Source organism: Macrobrachium nipponense, chromosome 40, assembly GCF_015104395.2.
Source record: "Macrobrachium nipponense isolate FS-2020 chromosome 40, ASM1510439v2, whole genome shotgun sequence".
In the NCBI taxonomy this organism is placed as follows: domain Eukaryota; kingdom Metazoa; phylum Arthropoda; class Malacostraca; order Decapoda; family Palaemonidae; genus Macrobrachium; species Macrobrachium nipponense.
The window spans coordinates 44,644,136-44,654,010 of NC_061101.1; the positions used below are offsets into that span (position 1 = coordinate 44,644,136).

A 9,875-nucleotide genomic window follows, 5' to 3' on the forward strand; every position below is an offset into this window, starting at 1 on the left:
GAGTGTGGGTGGTGTCAGATCCATTTTGGAGTTGTATTTTATACCTTTCTTCCGGCTGACAAAATTGTTTGAATAAAATTGAAAAGATTTGAAAAAACCATTTCGGTAGATTTAGAGATTTTATATTTTAACCAAAGTTTGCTCCGACGCACAAGAATGTGGTTGCCACCTTCAGTCACTTTAAAAAAAGAAGTGAGAAAGACAGTGAATACCCACATTGCCATATCAACCGCTCTCCATACCCGGTTCCTCCTCCCCACCCCCCCCCCCGACACCGCCCAGAGTGTCTGTAATGGTGGGTGGAAGGGCACACACACACACACACAAACGCATAATCTTGGCTGGGGCAGGGAGAAAATCATGGGTGCCTGGCACTGTCGGGCAGAGGAAACTTGGCACTCGCTTCGGGGCGGGGCACCGACCGCCGGGGGAGCCAGAAGGGGAGAATGAAGGAGATTTTGGGGTGCAGAGGGGGGTTATGGGGTTGGGGATAAAGGGGGAGGGAGGGGTAGGAAGGTATGGCTCGTGCCCTTTGGTACTTGTTCCTCAGTCGGTGTGTGAAGGTTGTGGCGGAGGGCAGCTGCAGCAGCGACGACGGCCGTGTGCTTGATTGAGGCCTCTTCGACCAATCCAAAAAGGGGACATCCTCAAGCTCCCCTAGAACCTCCTGCCGAAGAACTAACTGCTCGCTATCAGTCTGCCCGGGAACGTTTGATGGCCGCCGAGTGGAGACTCCTCCGATGTCAGACACCCCCCTTTCAGAAGGCGCTGCTTTGAACTGACGATGATTCCTGACCCTCGCCTCTGCAACAACCATCATCAACATCGGCATTATCATTATCATCACCGTCGTCCGAACTTTTGTTTTCGTGAACCGTAGCAGCGTGGCTTCGCCTCCTCCGTAGGCCGAGTTTTCCGTTAATGGAATCCTGTGCGAGATAAAGAAGAAGAAGAAAGAAGTTTGAATCAATACATTTCGTTGTTTCGTGAAATATATTGAATTTTAACAACCTTTCTCAAGTAGGAAGTCTTCGCGTCGCCTGCGTTGCCTGCTGTTTTCTAGAGGAAACTTGCTTCGAAGAGATAAAACAACTCTCCAAACACCAAGAGGAAGAGGAGGGAGAGGACGGCACTCTTCTTCGTTTGGTTTCCAGCAGGAATTTCGAACTTTTCGAAGAGGATAAAGAGAGATATGCCTTATCTCCAGGGTACTGGCAAGAAGCTGGCGGGATAAGGCGCTGGATTTGAAAGCTCCGAGATGTTTGCCAAATCTTGTTCTAGAGTTCTGTGATTCTGAGAGTACGTCAGTATCCCAAGGGCAGCCAAGGAACTTTGTAGACCTAAGCATAGGCCTACTATGCTGTATAACTCATTCAGTGCAAGCAGGCAGCTAGGAAGCACTGACATTTTACGTTGAGTGATGAAAACATTGACGATAGTTAGAAAACAAAAGTGATCTTTAAAAAAACTAACAAGAATAGACTGAAAACGAATGAAAAATATAAAGAACTAAACGAAAAGAAAACGAAACATTTTGAATTACTCGTTACAGTTTCTTCAACCAGCAGATTTCTTAACAAAGACTACTTTACTAGTGTCAAGAAAAATTACGAAGAGACTTATATATTGCAACTCTGAGTGTTTTATGGGCAAAGATGATAACAATGACTCATTTTACTTGTAACTGAATGATTTAGTAATTACTGGCTACTGCCGGGGAGCAGAGTTGAAGAAATTCGCTTATCCATTATTTTTATCGACTGCTTACAGTAAGTACACTTGTGTAAATGTCTCTCTGTCCTTGAAGGAAGCTTTTAATTAATACGTTGCTGTTATTTGCTACTTTGCTTTCTTATCAGTATACACAGGAAATATATATGTGTATATATACGTATATATATAGTATATATATATATATATATATATATATATATATATATACATATATGATATATATTATTTATACTTTGCTTTCGTATCAGTATGCGCATGGAATATATATATATATATATAATATATATATATATATATATATATCTATATATGCCTGATATATATATATATATATATATATATATATATATATATATATATATATAATATATATATATATATATATATATATATATATATATATATAACATATATATATATATATATATATATATATATATATATATATATATATATATATATATATATATATATATATATATATATATATATATATATATATATATATAGTATATATATATATATATATATATATATATATATATATATATATATATATATATATATATATATACATATATATGTTAATTTTCTTTCTCCATGATGGAGATGATTCAGAAAAGCACCATATCTGTCACTTCCACATTCATACTTTAAATGCTGAATCGAGGATGAAGTCTTTCTCTTGAAAACTTCCAAATTAATAACATCATACACCTACAAAGATAGCTCATCAGCAGTGCCTTGAAACCCTCAACACACGTTGCGCCACTCACCTCAAAATCTTGCCCAAACGCAACTCTCGTGTTTCTTGGGCATTGAGGCCTGTTCTTTCCAAGTCCTCTTTCATGGCTGTCTATCCAGTCCTTTCCATACTCTCAATATTCCTGTTCTTCTTACTTTTTACGGCACATATTTTGTGCAAACAGTTAACATCAATAACCACTACCTTTTGTACCTTACTTGGAAATCGATATTCACTCTCCACTTCATAAAGGAAAGTCCTGTTATTTAGTATTCCCTCTTTGGTGTTAATAGACACCCCAAGTCTCTCTTCCTAATCTTTAGCACGCCCCTGCTATTGCTCTATACCTTCCTCGCTTCACCTATTTTGTGACATCCATTCTCTCATCATCTGTTATTTTTAGCAATTGCCTTATATGAATAATTAATTTATTCTCCCTCGATCCATATTAACATTTGTGTGGTTATGTTAAACTTTACACATTAATCTATATACGCTTCCTTGCGTTCTGTACATTTATGATGATATTTCTTTAATATCTGTAGACGGAGGAAGTTGTCTGTATAAATATAATATGATATATAAGTACAGATGAACATAGCGAACAGAAAACCAATAAAACAAATAACAGTTTGCTACAGAAAGAGAGAGAGAGAGAGAGAGAGAGAGAGAGGGAGAGAGAGAGAGAGAATTTTTGTTTCTGATATATTAGTATTGGAAAATATATAATCATGCAACGAAAAAAGGGCACTTAGACAAGCGCACGATTTCAGTTTCCCGGATCTAACCTCTTCCGAGTGCCCAGCTAGGTAAACGATCTTACTCTTTTTTTAAATTTGAGGACACAGTTCTGGCAACTGATTTACCTGTGCATATGAGTGACGCCACAGGCTTTAAGCTGTCATTCGACACCTTATTGAAACGATCGTCATTTGTTTCCACTTGATATTATTAGCGTTTTCGACCCTTTTCAAGAATGTCTCATTATTCCAGCATCTGTTGATGACATCCTATGATTCAATTTCCTCTGTCTAATTCTTTTATATATTTTTTTCCATTGCATTAGGGTGACGTCACGTGTTCAGTAAATTCTTAAACCAGTATACATAGCAAGTGATAAATAGATAAATAGATTAGCCTGAGAAAGTATTGTCCACTCAGCGAGGGAACTTCGGTGAATCTAGTCCATTGCCTTACTATCAGTGGCCTTTCTCATGTACTGTATGTTTATATCTATTTTAATGACTCGTTTTTTCTTTATTTGATATTCAACTTGACTGGCTACGATTCTCGTTTCTTCTCTGTGGTTTAATCTTTTTGGATGAAAACACTTTTTTTCTATTGTCGAATAGTTAACTTTTTTTTTTGCATATTTGCATTGTGTAAAAAGCCTTTTCAGCATGAAAGAAAAAGTGTATACTTGTGATTGGTTAATTAAGAAACTCCAAAACAGCAGATAAGAAAAAAGTATATTCTTTTTATACCTAAGACTCACCCACACATAAACCTACATGCTTGTACACAACAACAAACATCCATTTATACATAAAGAGTCACGTATACATGAACACACAATAGACCAACAGATGAAGAGAAAAAAAACTGTTTGTAACGTACACACAATAATTCAAAAACAACGAAAATACATAATAATCTAACATGCACAAAACAAGTAAAAATTTATATTCTCGTTAATTACACACAAACACACACACACACACACAAACTTCCACCAAAAAAAAAAAAAAAATTATGCTAGCAAAAACTTCCTATTCCTTGCCAGAGAATAATCATTGTTTTTTTAAATTCTCATCTTGAATTTTAGAGTTCAAGGTTGTGATAAAACTCGAGGAAATAGGAGAGACAGAAAAAGTTTGCCAATAAATTGCAGAAAAAAACAGCTTTTTGAGATAAAAAAAAGCAGTATTTTCAAGAGCGCAAAGAAAGAAACGTAAGAATATAAGAAAGAAACTAGAAAAGACACTTGCAAGGAACGACGAAAGGGGAGAGGAACTATTTGAAAAATGTAAAGGATCAGAGTTTAAAGCTTGTGAAAAGATATAATGTAAATAACAATATAATAGGTATAAGGTTAAGAACGTAATGGATATACTATAATATATTTGACCAAGTGTAATATTGCGGCAAATGCATTTTATATCAAGGCCTTTACTTTCTCCTATCTCTTTCTTGTCATTTATCCAGGATTTTCTAGTTCTTTCTCTCCCACTTCTTTTTACACTCTTTCGACCAACCGACCATTTTCAAGATCGTCTTACTCTCAATTTCTCTTTCCACGCTGAATGACCTCATAGTATCAGTGCTTGGCCTTTGGCCTAAATTGTATAACCCATTCCATTCGTGAAACACTATAACTGCATTTTTGTCTGAGGCAGCGTATAATGATGTATGTGTAGTGCTAGGCCTTGTATAACGAGGCGCACTGTGAGGTTATTAAGACCTGCGATGTTATACGCAAGTATCGTGTTGTATACTTCCCATCCTCGTCGGAGATTGCGACGATAATTTCTAAGTCAGTATCTTCTTTGGGTATAAAGGCGGAGATGTTTCAAACTCATGATGATAACTGTAACAATATATTTTCGAAACTACCTCTCTTGAGTAGAAGCAAGAAGGTGGTTAAGAGAACCTGATTCTAGGAGGGGAAGTAGAGTTCTGAGTTACAATGCATTTACAAAATTATAGGAGAGCAAAGCTTAGCTCAGCACACTAACATACAGACAGACGAACATGTGAGAGGAAGTCACGTAGACGTCTGTGGGTTATAGGTCAATAGGTTCTCAGGTGAAAGCATTGTGACCTGTTTGACACAACAATGGATTTGATTATCACAGGCAAATGCAGACCAGGGCGTCGCTGATTCAACACGCCAAGGCCTAGCTTTCATTCTGTTTATCAATCTTTATCACACTCCTTGCTATCTCAACAGTGACCCCTTGGGTCATGGGCTTATTTATATATGGAATATATATCTTTTTAAATGTAACCCTTACATATGAGCTGTGGCCCATGAAACGTTCAGCCACGGCCCAGTGGTGGCTACAATGTTAGTCTGTTTGATGATTGGAGGGTGGATGATCAACATACCAATTTGCAGAGCTCTAGCCTCAGAAGCGCGGTCGGACAGGACAGGCAAAGCCATCCCAATAGTTTTCTTCTCTAGAAAACTAATATTACATTAATACAAATTTGTTTTAATGTAATATTAATACAAATTTGTGGGATTCTGTTTGACATTCATTTACTGTTTTTTTATATTAAAAGTACATTCTGATATTTTTCCCGTGCCGTGCGATTTTCTATCTTTTAAACTTTATGCAGTTTTTGAAATGTTTTAAATTGATTAATAATATGGGAGAGTAAAAATGAACAAACTCCCCAAACATAAATAAGAAAAATGGTAGTTAAACAAGTTTAAGTATAATAAGTATCCTAGTTTCAATGTCACATTGCAAAACTGTTCTCATCATTGGTCAGGGGAGTGGTCTAACCAATGGGACATATTATTTACTGTATTAGCAAACTATATTTACATGCATACCACACACACACGCACACACACACACACACAAAGAAAATAATATTCTGACAGTCGTCAGATATGATCGCTGCTTTTACGACCTTTATTTATATATACTTCAAGTAACGAGATGATGATACAATCTGAGTTTCAGGTTCCTTAACCGCAGCCCCCCGCCCCCAACCCTCCCATCCTCTTCTCCATCCAATCCTCACCCCCACCTCCTAACCAACCTCGGCCCCTCCTATCGCATCCGCAAGGAGAGACATTACTGGACTTGATCGCTTTTCCCCAAATCATGAATTGGAGAGATGCTTTCCCCTCCTTATCTTTTTATTTCATATTCTTCATTATTTTTGGTTTATTCTCTTTCTTCTTTACCTCTTTCAGAAGTGCCATTTCTTCGTCATTTATCTCTCATTTCTTTATTCTTTTCTATCATCTTCTGTATCACCTCTGTTCACATTTATGTTCACATGCTTGATTTTAAAACATGCTCCGTTTATGCATGATTGCAATCAATATTTGTTGCTGCTGTATGAGGCTTCGTTTCTTGTACTTGCTTTCTCTTTCGTCTTCCTTTATTTTAATTTCCTTTTCAGAATATTTAATTTTTTTAGCAATTTTATTGTCTAGTTTTCTTTTTTCCTTTCTCCTCTTATTCACGTTCTCTCGGCTTTATAATTTTCAAACTTTTCTCTCCATTATCATTTCGTTAGTTGGTCTATTTTCTCTCAAATTACTGTTATCATTATCATCACTGTCACCATTATCGTAACTATATTTCCCCGTGGGTTTCATCACTGTTATCACCATCATTTCACAATTGCTGTCGCTACACTCCTAATATGGAGTCAGATTTTTCCCGTTTAGTATCATCCCTATTTTCACACAATTATCACATCACTATAGTGCTGGGAAGAGGTGGACTTCTTTCGCTCCCCTTTTGTATCGTCACGATAATCATCATCATTTGCATAATCATTTTCATTGTATTCTAGTCTTGGCTTCACTCTAGTCGGTTTTAGTATCATTACTTTTACGGCATCAGTATCACCATCAACCTGACTAGAAAGCCTCAGGAAGTTGCTCTCATTATAACCTGGGACGCGGCGCTCTTTCGTAACCCAACACTCACAGGGATAGTTTTGACAGACGTCAATAAAAGCCACTGAGTGAGGCACAAACAATCGGATGTCTTCTCGCAATTGGTCTTTGGCCTTTGCCAGAGGACATTTTCTCTCTCAGAATATCAAAATCGTGACCTTCAGGGAAGGGAATTTGTATGCAGGTGTCCAGGCGATTTTTTCTCTTTTTCCCAGAGGAACTTTCAGGAACCATTTCACCCTCAGATGAAAGGTTACCTGTGGGTGATGTTCATGGTTCAAGGTTAATTTATCCTGTTGGTAATTTTTTTATAATTAAATTGAAATAAGAATTTTGTTAACTGTTTTCTGTATAAGTACCGAGAAAAGGGCGTTTCCTAAGCCAATGAGATCACTTTTATTGAATATTTATTGAATACCCACTCTAGCAACCACGTTTTGCATTAATTTTGTCTATCTGTAGGCCAGTCTCTCTCTCTCTCTCTCTCTCTCTCTCTCTCTCTCTCTCTCTCTCTCTCTCTCTCTCTTTATCTAAGGCACACCTACCAATGGGCTAGACACCATACAACCCCAGCTCCTTCACTCGTGAGCAAGCAAGCAAGAATTATCTCATCTTGACTGAAATGTCAGAGGCAGGGGCGAGGCAAGAAGCGCATAACAGTCTTTAGAAGGAAAGGGAGACGTACCAGAGGCTCTAAAATAAGATGATTCGAGCTTAAATATACCTGAATCTCTCCAGGAAAGTCGGATCTGCGATAAGATACCTGTAGGGTGAACTAAAGCCTTTCGTGGGTGGAACTTGCGATTTTCAGGTGCCAGGAATGTTTGACGTGTTTGGGCCGAATTCAAAAGACACATACGGTTGTAACAGATTATGTTTTATAGCGTACGTGCATATGCACGTGTGTCTATTTGCATATAAGTCTGCATGCAGACTGACTTCTCATCTAGGTCGTCAACTCTTTCGTGGAAGTCATAACCTACGGAAATTTATATTCTTGAATAAAGCCTTCCTCTGACATCCAGTGATCTGTGACATCAGCCTTTGGTTTCTCTAACCGTGACCTCCAGTAATTAATGGGGTTTGGGGAGAGTTTCCTTAAGCGTGGCCTCTAGTAATTTGCACCCTTAAGTCTGGGACTTGCTGTCTCGACTTTCGCTTACAATACTCGCCCCTCCTCGCTCTTTCAATATATATATATATATATATATATATATATATATATATATATATATATATATATATATATATATATATATATATACTAACAGGACCTCATTGAAACTGAATGATATCTAACGGAGATATTTATTAAAATAATTTTTCCTGAACTAACAGTCCTCATTGTAAAAAATTTACAAGTTCAGGAGAACATGTAAATTTTTTAAAATTAAATATCTCCGCTAGATACCATCCAGTTTCAACGAGCTCTTGTTAGTAATTGTATTAATTCACAGAACATTTGTGTAAGTGATAAAGTTTATATAAATATATATATATGGCGTCCGTGTACAACAATGCCTTCTGGTTTACATTTAAGATGATAATAATAACAATCTGATAGGCGCCAGCACCCGCGCTTTTATTTCCTTTGACCCGCATCAATAGCGCCAGCACGAAGCTACTGCCAGCCGCTAGTGGCAGGCACTGACCTCTTGAAGGTACTTGTGAGCCGGAATGAGGAGGAAGCGTTTGGCTATATTCAGTGGCTGCGCTCTTGCGCGCGCCTCCCAACCACCAAGAGAGTCAGATGGGAGTAGAGATGATCAGAGGCATCTTTTCTATATTATATAATAATAATAATAATATCCTTTATTTCAGCTCAGGGAGTATATAAAGTAGAGACAATACAGCACAACAATGCAATTAGAATAGTGAAAGGAATTGTGAGGTGGTTATGTAAGTTTCTTTTGGAGGGGGAGGGTTGGGGAAGGGGGGGGGGGGGCGTAGGTGTTTCTGTGGAAGATTTGTAAACCTTTAGGTTTTATGATTGAGTTTCTGATTTATTTTTTTTTTTGGTAGGTTAGTGAGACACGATGTTTATCGGAAATTGGAAAAGAAGAAACGAGATTAAGGTGAAATGAGTACTAATGGTAACAATAATAATAATATTATTATTATTATTATTATTATTATTATTATTATTATTATTATTATTATTATTATTATTATTATTATTGATTGAAAGATATTGCTGCATCAGCTGCATTCAACTTGTAAATAGTCTTCTCTATTTTTCTAAAAATTGCTTTCTCTCTGCTACTACAACTGGCGAGTATTGCGCCGATATGACTCATCAGGAGGAGTCAATTTCAAGGATATTGCCTAAATAAATTTTAAGCAATATCCCTGAAATTGACTCCTCCTGATGAATCATATCGGCGCAATACTCGCCAGTTGTAGTAGCAGAGAGAAAGCAATTATTAGAAAAATAGAGAAGACTATTTACAAGTTGAATGCAGCTAATGCAGCAATATCTTTCAATAAAGCTTGTTTGAGAGAGGGTCTCCTTCCAGTATATTATTATTATTATTATTCTAGTTTGTTATGGAAAGTTATGTGCTTGAACTATGAGATTAATTGTTGAAAGCCGTATTTAGTATTTTAGTTTCTCCATTTAGTTTATGAAAGTTCAGTTTTCAACGCTACTCAAGACTGACTACCAAAAATTCTTATTTATTGACATAGAAGAGTCAGTGTAGGTAATTTATTTAGATTTTATTTTTATTTCTTTGTATGACAACATTT

The 9,875-nt window shown here is 36.7% G+C and overlaps 1 protein-coding gene across 4 annotated transcripts in view; it reads left to right on the plus strand.

Moving 5' to 3' along the window:
- Positions 1-528: 528 nt before the first annotated feature.
- LOC135212128 (uncharacterized) overlaps positions 529-9,875 on the plus strand; it is a 121,524-nt gene continuing 112,177 nt past the window's right edge. For 3 of the 4 annotated variants that reach the window (XM_064245531.1, XM_064245530.1, XM_064245529.1), the window contains exon 1: positions 530-1,769. The gene's annotated coding sequence lies outside the window, so the exon portion shown is untranslated. Of the gene's footprint in view, positions 1,770-9,875 lie in introns of all 4 variants that reach the window. The other variant, XM_064245528.1, reaches the window with a different exon arrangement.